This window comes from Lepus europaeus, chromosome 19 (genome assembly GCF_033115175.1).
Source record: "Lepus europaeus isolate LE1 chromosome 19, mLepTim1.pri, whole genome shotgun sequence".
NCBI lineage: Eukaryota > Metazoa > Chordata > Mammalia > Lagomorpha > Leporidae > Lepus > Lepus europaeus.
The window spans coordinates 35,288,668-35,305,730 of NC_084845.1; the positions used below are offsets into that span (position 1 = coordinate 35,288,668).

At 38.8% G+C, this 17,063-nt stretch overlaps 1 protein-coding gene across 6 annotated transcripts in view; it reads left to right on the forward strand.

Annotated features, from left to right (window-relative positions):
* Nucleotides 1-17,063, forward strand: part of PHKB (phosphorylase kinase regulatory subunit beta) — a 234,271-nt gene that overhangs the window by 58,698 nt on the left and 158,510 nt on the right. The gene's annotated exons all lie outside the window — the stretch shown is intronic.

Consider the following 17,063-nt stretch of genomic DNA (forward strand, 5'->3'; position numbering starts at 1 on the left):
GAGAGATATAGCCCAGGTACTAAGAGAGAAAAACTGCCAGCCCAGAATATTATATCCTGCAAAGCTCTCATTTGTGAATGAAGATGAAATTAAGACCTTTCACAGCAAACAGAAATTGAAAGAATTTGTCGCCACTCGTCCAGCCCTGCAAACGATGCTTAAAGATGTGTTACATACAGAAACACAGAAACACGGTCACCAATATGAAAGAAGGTAAAGGAAGGAAACCTCAGAGCAAAAGATCACAGGAATCTCAAACCATATATTAAAAAATATCTTTGGCAAATGGCAGGGCAAAGTTACTCCTTCTCAATAGTCACATTGAATGTTAATGGCTTGAACTGTCCAGTTAAAAGACACCGATTGGCCGATTGGGTTAAGGAACAAAACCCATCCTTTTGCTGCTTACAAGAAACCCATCTATCCAACAATGATCCATACAAGCTGAGAGTGAAAGGCTGGAAAAAGATATACCACGCCAACAGAAATGAAAAGAGAGCGGGCGTAGCCATCTTAATATCGGACAACATAAACTTTACCACAAAAACTGTTAGGAGAGACAAAGAGGGGCACTATATAATGATTAAGGGATCCATTCAACAGGAAGATATAACGATTCTCAACGTATATGCACCTAATTACAGGGCACCAGCTTATTTAAAAGACTTGTTAAGGGACTTAAAGGGAGACTTAGACCCCAATACAATAGTACTGGGGGACTTCAATACTCCACTCTCAGAGATAGACAGATCAACAGGACAGAAGATCAACAAGGAGACAGTAGATTTAAATGACACTATAGCCCAAATGGATCTAACAGACATCTACAGAACATTTCATCCTACATCTAAGGACTTTACATTCTTCTCAGCAGTACATGGAACCCTCTCTAGGATTGACCACATACTAGGCCATAAAGCAAGTCTCAGCAAATTCAAAAGAATTAGAATCATACCATGCAGCTTCTCAGACCACAAAGGAATGAAATTGGAAATTGGCAACTCAGGAATCCCTAGAGCACGTGCAAACACATGGAGATTAAACAACATGCTCCTGAATGAACAATGGGTCATAGAAGAAATTAAAAGAGAAATCAAAAATTTTCTGGAAGTAAATGAGGATAACAGCACAACATACCAAAACCTATGGGATACAACAAAAGCAGTGTTAAGAGGAAAGTTTATATCAATAGGTGCCTACATCAAGAAATTGGAAAGGCACCAAATAGATGAGCTTTCAAGCCATCTCAAGGATCTAGAAAATCTGCAGCAAACCAAACCCAAACCCAGTAGGAGAAGAGAAATAATTAAAATCAGAGAAGAAATCAACAGGATTGAATCCAAAAAAAACATTACAAAAAATCAGCCAAACGAGGAGCTGGTTTTTTGAAAAAATAAACAAAATTGACACCCCATTGGCCCAACTAACTAAAAAAAGAAGAGAAAAGACCCAAATCAATAGGATCAGAGATGAAATGGGAAACGTAACAACAGACGCCACAGAAAGAAAAAGAATCATCAGAAATTACTACAAGGACTTGTATGCCAGCAAACAGGGAAATCTATCAGAAATGGACAGATTCTTGGACACATACAACCTCCCTAAATTGAGCCAGGAAGACATAGAAAACCTAAACAGACCAATAACTGACACAGAAATTGAAACAGTAATAAAGGCCCTCCCAACAAAGAAAAGCCCAGGGCCAGACGGATTCACTGCTGAGTTCTACCAGACATTTAGAGAAGAACTAACTCCAATTCTTCTCAAACTATTCAGAGCAATCGAAAAAGAGGGAATCCTCCCAAATTCTTTCTATGAAGCCACCATCACCTTAATTCCTAAGCCAGAAAGAGACGCAACATTGAAAGAGAATTACAGACCAATATCCCTGATGAACATAGATGCAAAAATTCTCAATAAAATTCTGGCCAATAGAATGCAACAACACATCAGAAAGATCATCCACCCAGACCAAGTGGGATTCATCCCCGGTATGCAGGGATGGTTCAACATTCGCAAAACAATCAACGTAATACACTACATTAACAGACTGCAGAAGAAAAACCATATGATTCTCTCAATAGACGCAGAGAAAGCATTTGATAAAATACAACACCCTTTTATGATGAAAACTCTAAGCAAACTGGGTATGGAAGGAACATTCCTTAATACAATCAAAGCAATATATGAAAAACCCACGGCCAACATCCTATTGAATGGGGAAAAGTTGGAAGCATTTCCACTGAAATCTGGTACCAGACAGGGATGCCCTCTCTCACCACTGCTATTCAATATAGTTCTGGAAGTTTTGGCCAGAGCTATTAGGCAAGAAAAAGAAATTAAAGGGATACAAATCGGGAAGGACGAACTCAAACTATCCCTCTTTGCAGATGATATGATTCTTTATTTAGGGGACCCAAAGAACTCTACTAAGAGACTGCTGGAACTCATCGAAGAGTTTGGCAAAGTAGCAGGATATAAAATCAATGCACAAAAATCAACAGCCTTTGTATACACAGGCAATGCCACGGCTGAGGAAGAACTTCTAAAATCAATCCCATTCACAATAGCTACAAAAACAATCAAATACCTTGGAATAAACTTAACCAAGGACGTTAAAGATCTCTATGATGAAAACTACAAAACCTTACAGAAAGAAATAGAAGAGGATACCAAAAAATGGAGAAATCTTCCATGCTCATGGATTGGAAGAATCAATATCATCAAAATGTCTATCCTCCCAAAAGCAATTTATACATTCAATGCAATACCCATCAAGATCCCGAAGACCTTCTTCTCAGATCTGGAAAAAATGATGCTGAAATTCATATGGAGACACAGAAGACCTCGAATAGCCAAAGCAATCCTGTACAACAAAAACAAAGCCGGAGGCATCACAATACCTGATTTCAGGACATACTACAGGGCAGTTGTTATCAAAACAGCATGGTACTGGTACAGAAACAGATGGGTAGACCAATGGAACAGAATAGAAACACCAGAAATCAATCCAAACATCTACAGCCAACTTATATTTGACCAAAGATCCAAATCTAATCCCTGGAATAAGGACAGTCTATTCAATAAATGGTGCTGGGAAAATTGGATTTCAATGTGCAGAAGCTTAAAGCAAGACCCATACCTTTCACCTTACACAAAAATTCACTCAACATGGATTAAAGACTTAAATCTACGACCCGAAACCATCAAATTATTAGAGAGCATTGGAGAAACCCTGCAAGATATAGGCACAGGCAAAGACTTCTTGGAAAATACTCCAACAGCACAGGCAGTCAAAACCAAAATTAACATTTGGGATTGCATCAAATTGAGAAGTTTCTGTACTTCAAAAGAAACAGTCAGGAAAGTGAAGAGGCAACCAACAGAATGGGAAAAAATATTCGCAAACTATACTACAGATAAAGGATTGATAACCAGAATCTACAAAGAAATCAAGAAAATCCACAACAACAAAACAAACAACCCACTTAAGAGATGGGCCAAGGACCTCAATAGACATTTTTCGAAAGAGGAAATCCAAATGGCCAACAGACACATGAAAAAATGTTCAAGATCACTAGCAATCAGAGAAATGCAAATCAAAACCACAATGAGGTTCCATCTCACCCCGGTGAGAATGGCTCACATTCAGAAATCTACCAACAACAGATGCTGGAGAGGATGTGGGGAAAAAGGGACACTAACCCACTGTTGGTGGGAATGCAAACTGGTTAAGCCACTATGGAAGTCTGTCTGGAGATTCCTCAGAAACCTGAACATAACCCTACCATACAACCCAGCCATCCCACTCCTTGGAATTTACCCAAAGGAATTTAATTTGGCAAATAAAAAAGCCATCTGCACATTAATGTTTATTGCAGCTCAATTCACAATAGCTAAGACCTGGAACCAACCCAAATGCCCATCAACAGTAGACTGGATAAAGAAATTGTGGGACATGTACTCCATAGAATACTATATAGCAGTAAGAAACAATGAAACCCAGTCATTTGCAACAAGATGGAGCAAGCTGGAAAACATCATGCTGAGTGAATTGAGCCAGTCCCAAAGAGAGAAATATCATTTGTTTTCCCTGATCGGTGACAACTGAGCGCCAAAGAGAAAACCTGTTAAGTGAAATGGACACTATAAGCAACAATGAACTGATCAGCTCCTGTCCTGACTTTAGATGTACAATGTAATACTCTATCCTTTTTAGTATTTGTTGTTGTTGTGGTTGTTCTAGTACTATTGGTTGAACTCAGTAATTAACACACAATTATTCTCAGGTGTTTAAATTTTAACTGAAAAGTGATCCCTGTTAAATCTAAGAGTGGAAAAAGAGAGGGAGGAAATGAACAATTAGGAACATGCTCAATCGGACTGGCCGCAAATGGTGGAGTCAGAAATGTGCAGGGGATTCCAACACAATTCCATCAAGATGGCATGTACCAATGCCATCGCACTAGTCCAAGTAATCAATTTCAGCTCACAATTGATAGCTCCGATAGGTCTAAGAGTCAAAGAGATCACACAAACAAGACAAGTATCTGCTAATACTAACTGATAGAATCAAAAAGGGAGAGAAAGATCCAACATGGGAAGTGGGATACACAGCAGACTCATAGGATGGCAGATGTCCTAGACAGCACTCCGGCCTCAGAATCAGCCCTCAAGGCATTCAGATCTGGCTGAAGAGCCCATGAGAGTATAGCAGGCATGGAAAGCCAAGATATCATGGAAAAAAAAAAAAAAGACCTAAATGAATGATCTCTGTGAATGAGATCCCAGTGGAAAGAACGGGGCCATCAAAGAAGGAGGTACCCTTCTCCGAAGGGAGGAGAGAACCTCCACTTTGACTATGACCCTATCGGAACAATATCAAAGTCAGCGAAATCTAAAGGCTTCCATAGCCCTGGCAACTCATGACTAGAGCCCAGGGAGATTACTGACGCCATGAACAGGAGTGTCAAATTGTTAAGTCAGCAACAGGAGTCACTGTGTACTTACACCCCATGCGGGATCTGTCCCTAATGTGTCGTCTAAAGCCAAGTGATGCTAGGACTGGTACTGAAAGAGTATTTTTATACTTTGCGTTTCTGTGTGGGCGCAGACTGATGAGGTCTTTGCTAATTATATACTGAAGTGATCTTCTGTATATAAAGAGAATTGGAAATGAAAAAAAAAAAAACAAAACAACCTGGTGTTAAAATGGAAATGGCATAGAAAATTAATTATTTTGAAAAAAAAATTATGTAGGATCTCTGTCTTTAATGTGCTGTACATTGCTAATTAATGCTATAATTAGTAATCCAATGGTAGTTTTTTCACTTGATGTTGCTATATGGGCAAAATGTTGAAATCTTTACCTAGTATATACTAAACTGATCTTCTGTATACAAAGAGAATTGAATATGAATCTTTACATGAATGGAAGGGGAGAGGGAGCGGGAGGGGGGAGGGTTGCGGGCGGGAGGGAAGTTATGGGAGGGGGGAAGCCATTGTAACCCATAAGCTATACTTTGGAAATTTATATTCATTAACTAAAAGTTTAATAAAAAAAAAAATAAAAAAAAAATAAAAAAAAAAGAACTGTAAAAAAAAAAAAAGAATGGAAACAGATGCAGGGAAAGATGTGTGTTTTAATTTATAATAAAGTCTGAAAACTTAAAAAAAAAAAAATCTATGAAGAGGAAGTTCTGTTATTCTGCCTTGGCATAATTATTTGCTTTCTTTTATTTACCTGGAGCTAAACTCATTTATATGTTAAATTTATGTCTGAATATGAAGTTCTCCTAAGTCTATTAATAGAGATAACAGATTTACATGTATTGGAGGGGAGCAAAGTAATATACTGCTACATAGCATTCCATGTCTCATTCCATGACATTATACATAAGTAGATTTCCTACATTTAGATTAAAAAAAGACTAGAATCATTTAGAAATGGGTCCAGGAAAACTTTACTTAAAATCAAAGAACCCACATATAAATTTGTATATCAATGTGATTTTATTTTGTATTTAAGGTAGTATTTTTTTGTTTGCTATTGAAGAGCTTTATTTACATGAAGGGATTTATATTTACTTTGTAAAGAAGGAATTTTCTAGACTTTGATTTTACTCTTAATTATAAATTTTAAGAATATGTTGAAAGTGATGATTTGTAAGATTAAATTTCTATCATCCTATATTTTGGATTTGCTTTTATTTTTAAGTTATTAACATGTTAATTGTTTGTTTCTATGTTAAATTCTATGCTAAGTCTTACATAGAACTGTAGAAATTGTCTAAATGGACTCTCATGTATCTTCTCTAGGATCATTGTATTAACATGACTTCAATTTTGATACCTAATTTTTAAAAAATATTTATTTATTTGAAAGGCAAATATAGTTTGTCATGCTATTCATGTCATTTTTGTTATTGACTTTTCTTTAATGTTAGTTCAATCTACAGCTATGTAATTTTTTTTAATTTTTGCCGTGTAGTCCTATAGTGTTTTGATTTATGTATGTAGGTATATGAGGAGTCCTCCAGAAGTTCATGTGAAATGTTTATTACCAAAAAACTAATCATGGATTTCAAAGTAAATTAATCTTTTAGTTCAGTTTCCATGAACTTTTAGAAGCCCCCTTAAATTAGATACTTGTGCTTTGGGATTGTTATACATATTGTGAAAATGTCCCATTTCAACCCCTCTAAGTTAGAACATTGAATTTTAGTTTTAGAATTTGTATTTGAGTTATTTTTTGTTTACTCAGATTGTATTAGGATTCTTCTAAGAAATTTTCAATTTTTTTCATTTCTTTTTCTAAAGTTAGTTATTTTCAGTTCTGTATTTTATAGCTCCAATATACGGATTACGTAGGGGGTTGTAATTATGATCTATTTTTTCTTATCACTTTGTCATTTGGACTTAATATCCTTCCTTGCCTGTTGTGCCTGGTAATTTCGTTTTAACAGTTCAGTGGTTTTACATTGTTCTCAGAGTCATAAAGCCATCACCACAATCACTTCTAAGAATATCATCAGAGGGAGGAACCTGCATGGTATAATATGGGGTAAAGCCACCATGTGCAATGTTGACTTCCCATGTAGGTGCCAGTTTGAGCCCCAGCTGCTCCACACCTGATCTAGCTCTCTGCTAATGTGCCTGGGACAGTAGCAGAAGATAGCCCAAGTGCTTGGGCCCCTGCACCCAAGTGGGAGACCCAGAAGAAGATCCTTGCTCCTGGCTTCCGTCTGACCCAGCCCTGGCTATTGTGGCCATTTGGTAGCTGCAGTGTTAAATATTTGTCACTGATTGTTTTTAATATATGCCATGAGAATAGATCATTTGCATTTGGGTGACATTTGACTGTGTTATTTAAAGAAAATATCTTAATGCCAGTTTCTAAGGAGCTATCAAATCAAATAGTAGCAATTTACTGAAATGGTGATTTGGGGGAATTCTATACCTGTTCTTTCCCTTCTGGCAGTTGCTTGTCTGGTGGTTTTCATGACTATTCTGATGGTATGTGTGACTATTGATAATTAAGACTACCACAGAGCTTGGGTGAAGAAGAGGGATTAGGGTAATTTATTGTACCCTAATGCTTATAATGCTTACTCCACTCAATATCTTAGTCATTTTTCTTGATTAAATGCTTCTTGGATTTTTTTTTTTTTAAGATTTATTTTATGTTACTTGAAAGTCAGAGTTACACAGAGAGAGAAGGAGAGGCAGAGAGAGAGAGAGGTCTTCCATCCACTGGTCATTCCGCAGTTGGCTACAATGGCTGTAGCTGTACTGAACAGAAGTCAGGAGCCAGGAGCCTCTTCCAGGTCTCCCACGCGGATGAAGGGGCCCAAGGACTTGGGCCATCTTCCACTGCTTTCCCAGGCTATTGCAGAGAGGTGGATTGGAAGTGGAGCAGCTGGGACTTGAACCAACACCCGTACGGGATGCCGGCACTGCAGGTGGCTGCTTTACCCGCTCAGCCTCAGTGCCAGCCCCCTTCTTGGAATGTTACAACCTCTTGTTTAATTTCCAGAGGTCTGAAAAAGTTGATTTTGTTGATTTTTATCAGTGTTCTCATTGTTTTTGTGAGTAATTGAATTTTTGGAGATCTTTGCTCCACTATTCCATATATTAAATTCCCTTTAGTAATTATGTTTAGTGTAACCTTATATTTACATTTTTCCTCATCACAACACTTTCATCCTGCAGTTTAGTCATTGTATAAGATCAGTTAACTCAGGAGTCCTAATGTATTTTTAAATTGTTTTAAAAATAGCTTTAAAATGGTATAAGCATGATGCCACATTTAAAAATATATGTGCAACACATCTAATGATGCCCCTGATTCTGTACTATCTGTTTGAAATATGTAGCCAGGTAATTATTCTCCATTCTCCAATATTTAGTGAACACCTGTTGTGTGCCAGGCCTTCTTTTGGACATATAGACTTCCTGATGTTAGTGCTGTTAAAGATAATCTTCTAAATGTTCACTTCCATTTTGACCAATATTTTTAAGAAGTTTTTAGATTTTGACTAATACCTTGAAATTGCTGTTAATTCATCGATTTCATAATCAGTGAATTTATACTTATGTCCAAATTATGATCTTTGATTTTTTTTACTAAAATTAAACTCAATTATTTATGTAAAAATGCTCTTGTAATTCTTGTTAGATATAGGCTGTGGATGCCTACATGTAGGCTTGTCATGGTTATTGAAGCTCATCATGTGAATGACTGAAATTGATCTTTCAGTCTGGGTTTTCTAAAATTATGCTTCATTATGTACTCTTAGATTAATTCATCCTGTATCTATCTGTTTGGCGTGACTGCAGTGACTTAAAAAGAAAGAGGCTTATTTCCTCATATAGTGAGTTACCTGGACTAATATAGCTAATAGCTTGGTTTTTCAATTTTTCTTTTCTTTATTATCTCAAAATGTCTGTTCTAAAACATGTAACTAGAATGGAGAAAGCTGGTAAAAGGCATGTGTTGGCTCCTTTTCATCAGAAATAGCTCTTTTTATCAGCAGTATCAAAGGATCCCCAGCAGACTTCTGCGTTTTCCTTATTGGTCATAGCTATTGTAAGTCTGCTTCCACCTGTGTGTGGTTGCTGAGAAAACAGGGATTTATTTTCCAGCATTGATAGTTGTGCTGTGCAATAGAAGCACAGTGTAAGCCACATACTTAATTTATATTTCCTGGAAGCCACATTAAAAAGATGGATGAAAATATTTGTATAATGTGTTTTATTTAATACAGTATATGTAGAATCATAGTTCAACACATTATAAACATGAGAACATTATTGAGATATTTTATATTATTTTGTGCTAAATCTTCAAACTTTAGTAAGTAGTTTATACTGAAAACCCATTTCAGTTCTGATTGACTATGTGGCAAGTGCTCAGTAGGCATGTAGGTAATGGATACTTCTGTATCTGCTGTACCTGATTGGTTATTTTAAAATTATGGGAAAATGTTAACCCGTTAGAAGACAGTTGTCCTCTAGAAGATCAATGCCGTCTCCAGATTTGTTGTTTAACTATTTCCAGCATTCTGTATCCACATCTCAATTTCACCCTACTCTCTATCTCTTGAAATTTCCATTCTTGAAACCTTTCTTCCAATCCCAAGTTGCAATTTATCCTCGTTGGTTATCCTTGTGATTTTAAAGAGGTCACATGGTTATGATGTGTTGTTATTGAAATAATTAAATGCAAATTATCGCTCATGAGTGGTCAGAGTTTTGGTAATACTGCAACTTGTTTGGGTTGTTATAATCTTTTACAAAAAGGACTTATTTATTTTGTTATTTATTTATTTGAAAGACATAGTTACAGAGAGAGAAGGAGAGACAGAAATCAATCTTTCATCCACTGGTTCACTCCCTAAACGTCCACAGTGGCCAGGGATGGGCCATGTCAAAGCCAGGAGCCAGGAATTCCGTCCGGGTCTCATATGTGGGTGCAATGACCAAGCCATCTTCTGCTGCTTTCTCATTAATAGGGAGCTGAATCAGAAGTGGAGCAACAGGGACTCAAAACTTGTGCTCATACGAGATGGTGGTGCTATAGGCAGCAGCTTAGCCTGCTGTGCCACAGTGCCAGCCTCTGGGTTGTTGTAACTTAAGGATGATTTATGGACATCAGAGAGAATGCAAATATTTTCATTTTTGGCCTTGGAGAGTTTATATGACACTTTATAGTTTTTAAAAATCTTTTGTTTATTTACAAGAGAAAGAAGGAGAGACAGAGGGAGATCTATCTTCCATCTGCTGATTCACTTCCTAGATGGCCTCCATGGCCATGGCTGGCCCAGGGCTGGGCCAGGGCAAAAGCCAGGAACCAGGAGATTCTTCTGGGTCTTCCTCATGGGTGGCAGGGACCCAATGCTTGGGCCATCCTCCGCTACTTTTCCAAGGTCATTAGCAGGGAGTTGCATCGGAACTGGAGTAGCTGTGACTCCAGGCATTGCCCATACGGGACACCAGTGTTGCAGATGGTAACTTTACCCACTATGCCACAACACTGACCCGTTATATAATACTTCAAAGAATGAAAATAGGTGTAATAATTGGACATACCTGGAAAAGTATGGCTGGGACAGATCATTTCTTTAGCTGTTTTTCATTTACTTCTTTAAATTTTTAGAACTTAGTTTATTTTACATAAACAAAATGTTTCCTACTCAAAAAATTTGCTTCTGGTTACATATACTTACTTTTTTATCTTATTATTACACTTGTGTCTGAGGTCAAAATAATGCAGTAACCTGGGAAAGTATTAAAAATTGAGCCTATAGTTACAGATTTCTTTAATGAGTAATGTCAGTGTCAGATATATTCCAAAATTTTACTTGTTATTGAAATACTGCATAGGGATAAAAATATTGATAATTGTGTGAGTCATAGTAAGCAGAATGGTCACATATCTTATTGTAGAATTAAATGCAATTATCTAAAATACATAAAATAGTAATTTTTATATGTTATAGGGAAATTATGGTATTAGTAATTGTACATAATATTGCCCTCATGTAAATCAGAGTCCTTTTTTTTCTATTTAATAATCAAATGCTGATATTTTAGTTCAGAAAATGCTGAGCTATGAGTATCTGTTTAAAAGTATTTAATGTTAGAGTAGAGTATAACAGTTACTTCAGGATTTCATACAAGGAATCTTGTTTGCTTGAAAAATATTTATTTGTGACAGATATTTCTATTTGGAGAATAAAATTACTTCTTTCGAAGCAGAGTTTGCTTACATTGGTCAAGCTAAAATATATTGTCATGTTTAAAGCAAATTTTGTGTGATAATACTTGAATTATTGCCTAAAATTTAACTTTCAGAATTTTTGCAGTTTATTCTACAAGGAATGCAGGAACCTTTGCAAGTAACTAGAATTTTGAACAGTTCCCTTCCCATGTAGTTAAATGTTGTTTATGCTATACATTTTCCTGCATTTTTAAACTATTAATTAAATAGAAGAGGGGCCAGTGCCGTGGCACAGTAGGCTAATCCTTCACCTGTGACGCCAGCATCCCTTATGGGTGCCGGTTTTAGTCCCGGCTGTTCTACTTCCAAGCCAGCTCTCTGCTATGGCCTGGGAAAGCAGTAGAAGATGGCTCAAGTCCTTGGGCCCCTGCACCCACCTGAGAGACTGGGAAGAAGCTCCTGGCTCCTGGCTTTGGATTGGCTACAGCCATTGCAGCCATTTGGGGAGTGAACCAACAGAAGGAAGACTTTTCTCTCTGTCTCTCCCTCTCACTGTCTGTAACTCTACCTCTCAAATAAAATAAATAAAATCTTAAAAAGAAATTAAGTAGAAGAGAGCCATTAATATTCCAGTGTGACATAAATTCCTCTCCTGTGACCTAAGTTATCTATGTTTGATTATTCCTTAGTCATTTCTTTGCAGCATCTATGGATTTTGGATTAGTTACTTTTAGCTATAGAGTCTCAGTCAGTTTTGGGAATTAAGTCATTGATGATAAGATTCGATGCTAAACTTAGACTTCAGATCTGTTAAAAGCATGCACTGATGATATCATTTTCCAGTTCTGAAATTCTGTTATTATGATTCAGTGTCCCATGTTTCTAGACTGAGAGGTCCTAAAGGGAAGACTTTAGCATTTTTCTTTTTACTATGCCATGGAAACTCCACTAAGCTTACTTAAAACCATTAAAAAGACCTTCTATGGGTATTTTAAATGTTATATTACTTCATGTCCAGTGTTATTGAAAAAATGGCTACATTTTTTAGTTGGTTGCAGAGTCCTGGATCTGGCAAAGTTTGTGATTTTTGAGTAGGATTTTTATTAGGATGATATAAATTACCCATTTTCCCCTGAAATTTGAAATTCTTGGGTCACAGTTCTTTCTTACTGAATACACTTAATGCGTTTGTCACCTGCACCTATATCACAGAGTTAAAAGAATAACTCCTCCCCAAGGATAAATTATTTTGATATTTTAGAGGACAAGTTATAATTCAGCTGAGAAGGCACTTATTCATTGATTTTAGTATTCCTGGCATTTATGACCACAAATTATTTCTGTTTTACGAGATGGTAGCATGTTCTTCATTAATGCCAAAGCATTAAAATGATAATTGGCTTTTCTATCAGCATTGACAGAATGTATATACTTATGCCAATTTCATTACATAAGAAATTGGGGAAAAACAGTATTTAAAGAGTTGATGACTGACAGTCTGCACTGAAGTAAACACAAGTCTTTTCTGAGCTGATAAAAAGGACCTCCTCCTTCTCATGCAAACAACCCCTGGGAGTAAGAGACAGGAGTCCAGTTATCTAAATGACCTTGTGGAACTAATTTGCCACATCAGCCTGTGCTGTAGACTTGCGGATATATAATGAAATGAAAAATCTGTAGCTGCTTGTTGTTGTCTTAGTTGAAGTGTACAACTCTTTGGTGTTTATAGCTCTTGAGTGAGAGAAAAGTCCCCATGTGGGGGCACATGCACAATTGTACCAAATGTTAGATTAACAGCAAACTGTAGCTGTAGAAAACAGTTTGTATTTGGCAAGAAGGGCGGGTTAGCAAGGATTCTTGGACTTCCTGTGATTGGCTAATCTGCATACTTTCTCTGCTCCAGTGCCTAGGGTCCTTTCTCACTTTTTAAGGTGTCTGACCCTGAGGCAATTAGGGTGGACAGATAAGACCCAGAGTATGAGAACTAAGAGGAATTATTGCGGTATACATCTGTTGTTCATAAAGAGAAACTGACTAGCATGTAACCAGGGCTTCAAAAGTTGGGTTAGGATAGCATTAAAAAACAAACAAACAGACCTTCGCCACGGCTCAATCGGCTAATCCTCCACCTGCAGCGCTGGCACACCGGATTCTAGTCCTGGTTGGGGCGCCGGATTCTGTCCCGGTTGCCCCTCTTCCAGGCCAGCTCTCTGCTGTGTCCGGGAAGGCAGTGGAGGATGGCCCAAGTGCTTGGGCCCTGTACCCCATGGGAGACCAGGATGAGCACCTGGCTCCTGGCTTCTGATCAGTGCAGTGTGCCGGCCGTGGCGGCCATTGGAGGGTGAACCAACAGCAAAAAGGAAGACCTTTCTTTCTGTCTCTCTCTCACTGTCCACTCTGCCTGTCAAAAAACAAACAAACAAATAAAAGCAAACCATCGGCCTATCAGTTAAGGTGACTACATCCCACTTGGAAGCCTAACTCTAGCCCCTGATTCCAGCATTCTTACTAATGCAAACCTAGGAAAGCAACAAAGATGGCTCAAGTAATTAGGCTTCTGTCACCCTCATGGGACACTTTGATTAAGTTCCTGGTCCACAGCTTTGGTCTTTTCCAGTCCAGCTGTTGAGGGCATTTGGGGAATGAACCAGTGGTTAGGAACTCTGTCTCTCTATAAACAAATAAATAAATAAAATTAAAATTAAAAAGACTACATTATACTTGGACCAACCACAGAATAAAGGAAGTCTGTGTGTCAGAAATCCAAGTGATTTGATGTATAAACAATGGCAGTTAATGAATAAAGGGACCTGTTCACTGGAATCCTCTGCCTGTGGTGCCAGCACCCCGGGTTCTAGTGCCGGTCGGGGTCCTGGATTCTGTCCCAGTCTCCCCTCTTCCAGGCCAGCTCTCTGCTGTGACCTGGGAAGGCAGTGGGGGATGGCCCAAGTGCTTGGGCCCTGCACCCACATGGGAGACCAGGAGAAGCACCTGGCTCCTGGCTTCAGATCAGCGCGGTGCGCTGGCAGCAGCGTGCCGGCCGCAGCGGCCACTGAGGGGTGAACCAACGGAAAAGGAAGACCTTTCTCTCTGTCTCTCTCACTGTCCACTCTGCTTGTCAAAAAATAAGTAAAAACTATATGAACCTAACCTCAAAATATATTTTTAAAGATGCATTTATTTATTTATTAAAGGATTATTTATTTATTTGAAAGTCAGAGTTACACAGAGGGAGGTGAGGAAGAGAGAGAGGTCTTCCATCCATTGGTTCACTCTCCAGATGGCCACAATGGCCAGAGCTGCACCAATCTGAAGCCAGGAGCCAGAAGCTTCTTCTGGGTCTCCCAGATGGGTGTAGGGGCCCAAGGACTTGGGCCACCTTCCACTGCTTTCCCAGGCCATAGCAGAGAGCTGGATCGGAAGTAGAGCAGCTGGGTCTCGAATCAGCACCCATATGGAATGCCGGCACTTCAGGCCAGGGCGTTAACCCGCTGTGCCACAGCACCGGCCCCATATTTATTTAATTAATTGATTGATTTGAAAGGCAGAGTTAAAAAGAGAAACAGATATTTATCTAGTGGTTCATTCCTCAGATGACTGTAACAGCCAGGGATTGGCCAGGCTGAAGCCAGGAGCCAGGAGCTTCATCTGGCTCTTCCACATGGGTAGCAGGGGCCCAGACAATTGGGCCATCCTCCGCTGCTTACCCAGGCCATTAGCAGAGAGTTCGGAAGTGAAGCAGCTGGGACATGAATCAGTGCCCACAAGGGATGTGGTGGTATAGATGGTGACTTTTTTTATTTATTTAACTGAAAGGCAGAATGACATATCTTCTACTCATTAGTTCACTATCCAAATGCCCACAACATCCAAGGCTAGGCAGCCCAAAAGCAAGCCAGGAACTCCATCCAGGTCTCCCAAGGAGGTGGTAGAATCCCAAGCACTGCTTAATTGGAAGCACAGAGTACCTGGAACTCAGACCAGGTTCTCCAACATGGGACACAGGTGTCCCAAGCAGAGGCTAAACTCTGTGCCCACAGTGTCTGCCCCTTGACCTTTACTTATGATGGGATTGGCTATAAATCAGAGTCCCCACTCTTCCCTCCTTGAAATAGATTAATTTCTATTAATGGCTTATAGAATGGCTTATGGAATCCAGGGAAATCTAGGATGGCTCATAGAATCCAGGAAACACTTACGCTTACTGGCTTGTTGTATTATAAAAGATATTTCAAAGGCTCTGGATGAACAGCCATGTGAAGGGAAGCTTAAGGTGACATGTGGGGATGGGGCATGACTTCCCCCCTCCTAGCACCTTAAACCAGGTGTTCAACAATTCAGATGCTGTCTAGATCCAGTCCTTCTGGGTTTTTATGGCAGCTCTATCACATGAAGTGATTGATAAGATCAATCACTATTGGTAATCAACCCATCTTGCAGCCCTCTGCCTTCCGTGGAAGTTGAAAATTGGGGCTGTAAGTTCCATTTGAATCACATAATTGGTTCTCCTGGCAACCAGTTTCCATCTTGAGGTCCTCTGGGAACCCAAGAGTCAAACCATTAGAACAAAAATGTCCCTATCACTGAGGAAATGCCAAGGGATTTGGGAGCTCTCTCAGCTGCTCCTATCACAATGTAGGAAATTACAAAGATCTTGGAAGTTCTGTGTCAGGAACTAGGGTCAAGGACCAAATACTAGAAGAAGAGATTCTGGAAGCACTTCTATGTACAAGAATTTTAGAAACCCTAATTCAGGACCTGAGAAGAAAGACCAAATATTTCTTACAAAACAACATCACAAGTAGGTAAGAGATTTTTAATGCATTTCGCTTAGGAACTGATAAGCCAAGGAGACAAAATAATAGGAGGTATAAGACAGATGGTTTGGGGCCAACACTGTGGTACAGTGGGTTAAAGCCCTGGCCTACAGCACCGGCATCCCATTTGGGTGCCGGTTTGAGTCTTGGCTGCTCCACTTCTGATCCAGCTCTCTGCTGTGGCCTAGGAAAGCAGTAGAAGATGGCCCAAGTCTTTGGGGGGGGGGGGGGGGAGACCGGGAAGAAGCTCCTGGCTCCTGGCTTTGGATCAGCTCAGCTCTGGCCGTTGCGGTTACTTGAGGAGTGCACCAACAGAAGGAAGACCTTTCTCTCTCTGGCTCTACCTCTCTCTGTAACTCTGTCTGTCAAATGAATAAAATAAATCTTTTTTTTAAATGGGATGATTTGAATAGCACAGATAGTCTCAATAAATTTCCATAAAGACTAAATGAATATCAAAAAAAATCAGTGGCTTTATTCTCTGATCATGTTAATCTTGGAACTCAGTAGATAAAAGATGCCCACTAAAATGCCTTGTTTCTAGAAACAAAAAAATTACACTTTAAACTATTTGATGATTTTGAAAATGAAATTAAAATTGAAACTGAGAAACTGTGGGTTGACAGTAAGTAAAATACATATAAAGTTTGGACAAGTGCGTCAGTGAAGATGTTGCTTAGGATACCTTCATCCCACATTAGAGTACCTGGGTTTGAATCCAAGGGACATGCTGGGAGGCTGCAAGTGCCTGACCCAGATTGAGTTCTTGATGCCTTGCTTCCTCTTGGCTCAGCCCTGACTGTTGAAAGAATTTGAAGAGTTAACCAGTACAAGGAAGATCTCCTTCCATTTGCCTTTCAAACAGCCCTGACTGTTGAAAGAATTTGAAGAGTTAACCAGTACAAGGAAGATCTCCTTCCATTTGCCTTTCAAACAATAAATAAATAAGTAAATAAATTTAAGTAAAATATAATGGTACAGATTCTCAACATAGCCAGTAGCTTAAAAAAATTAGTGATATAAAC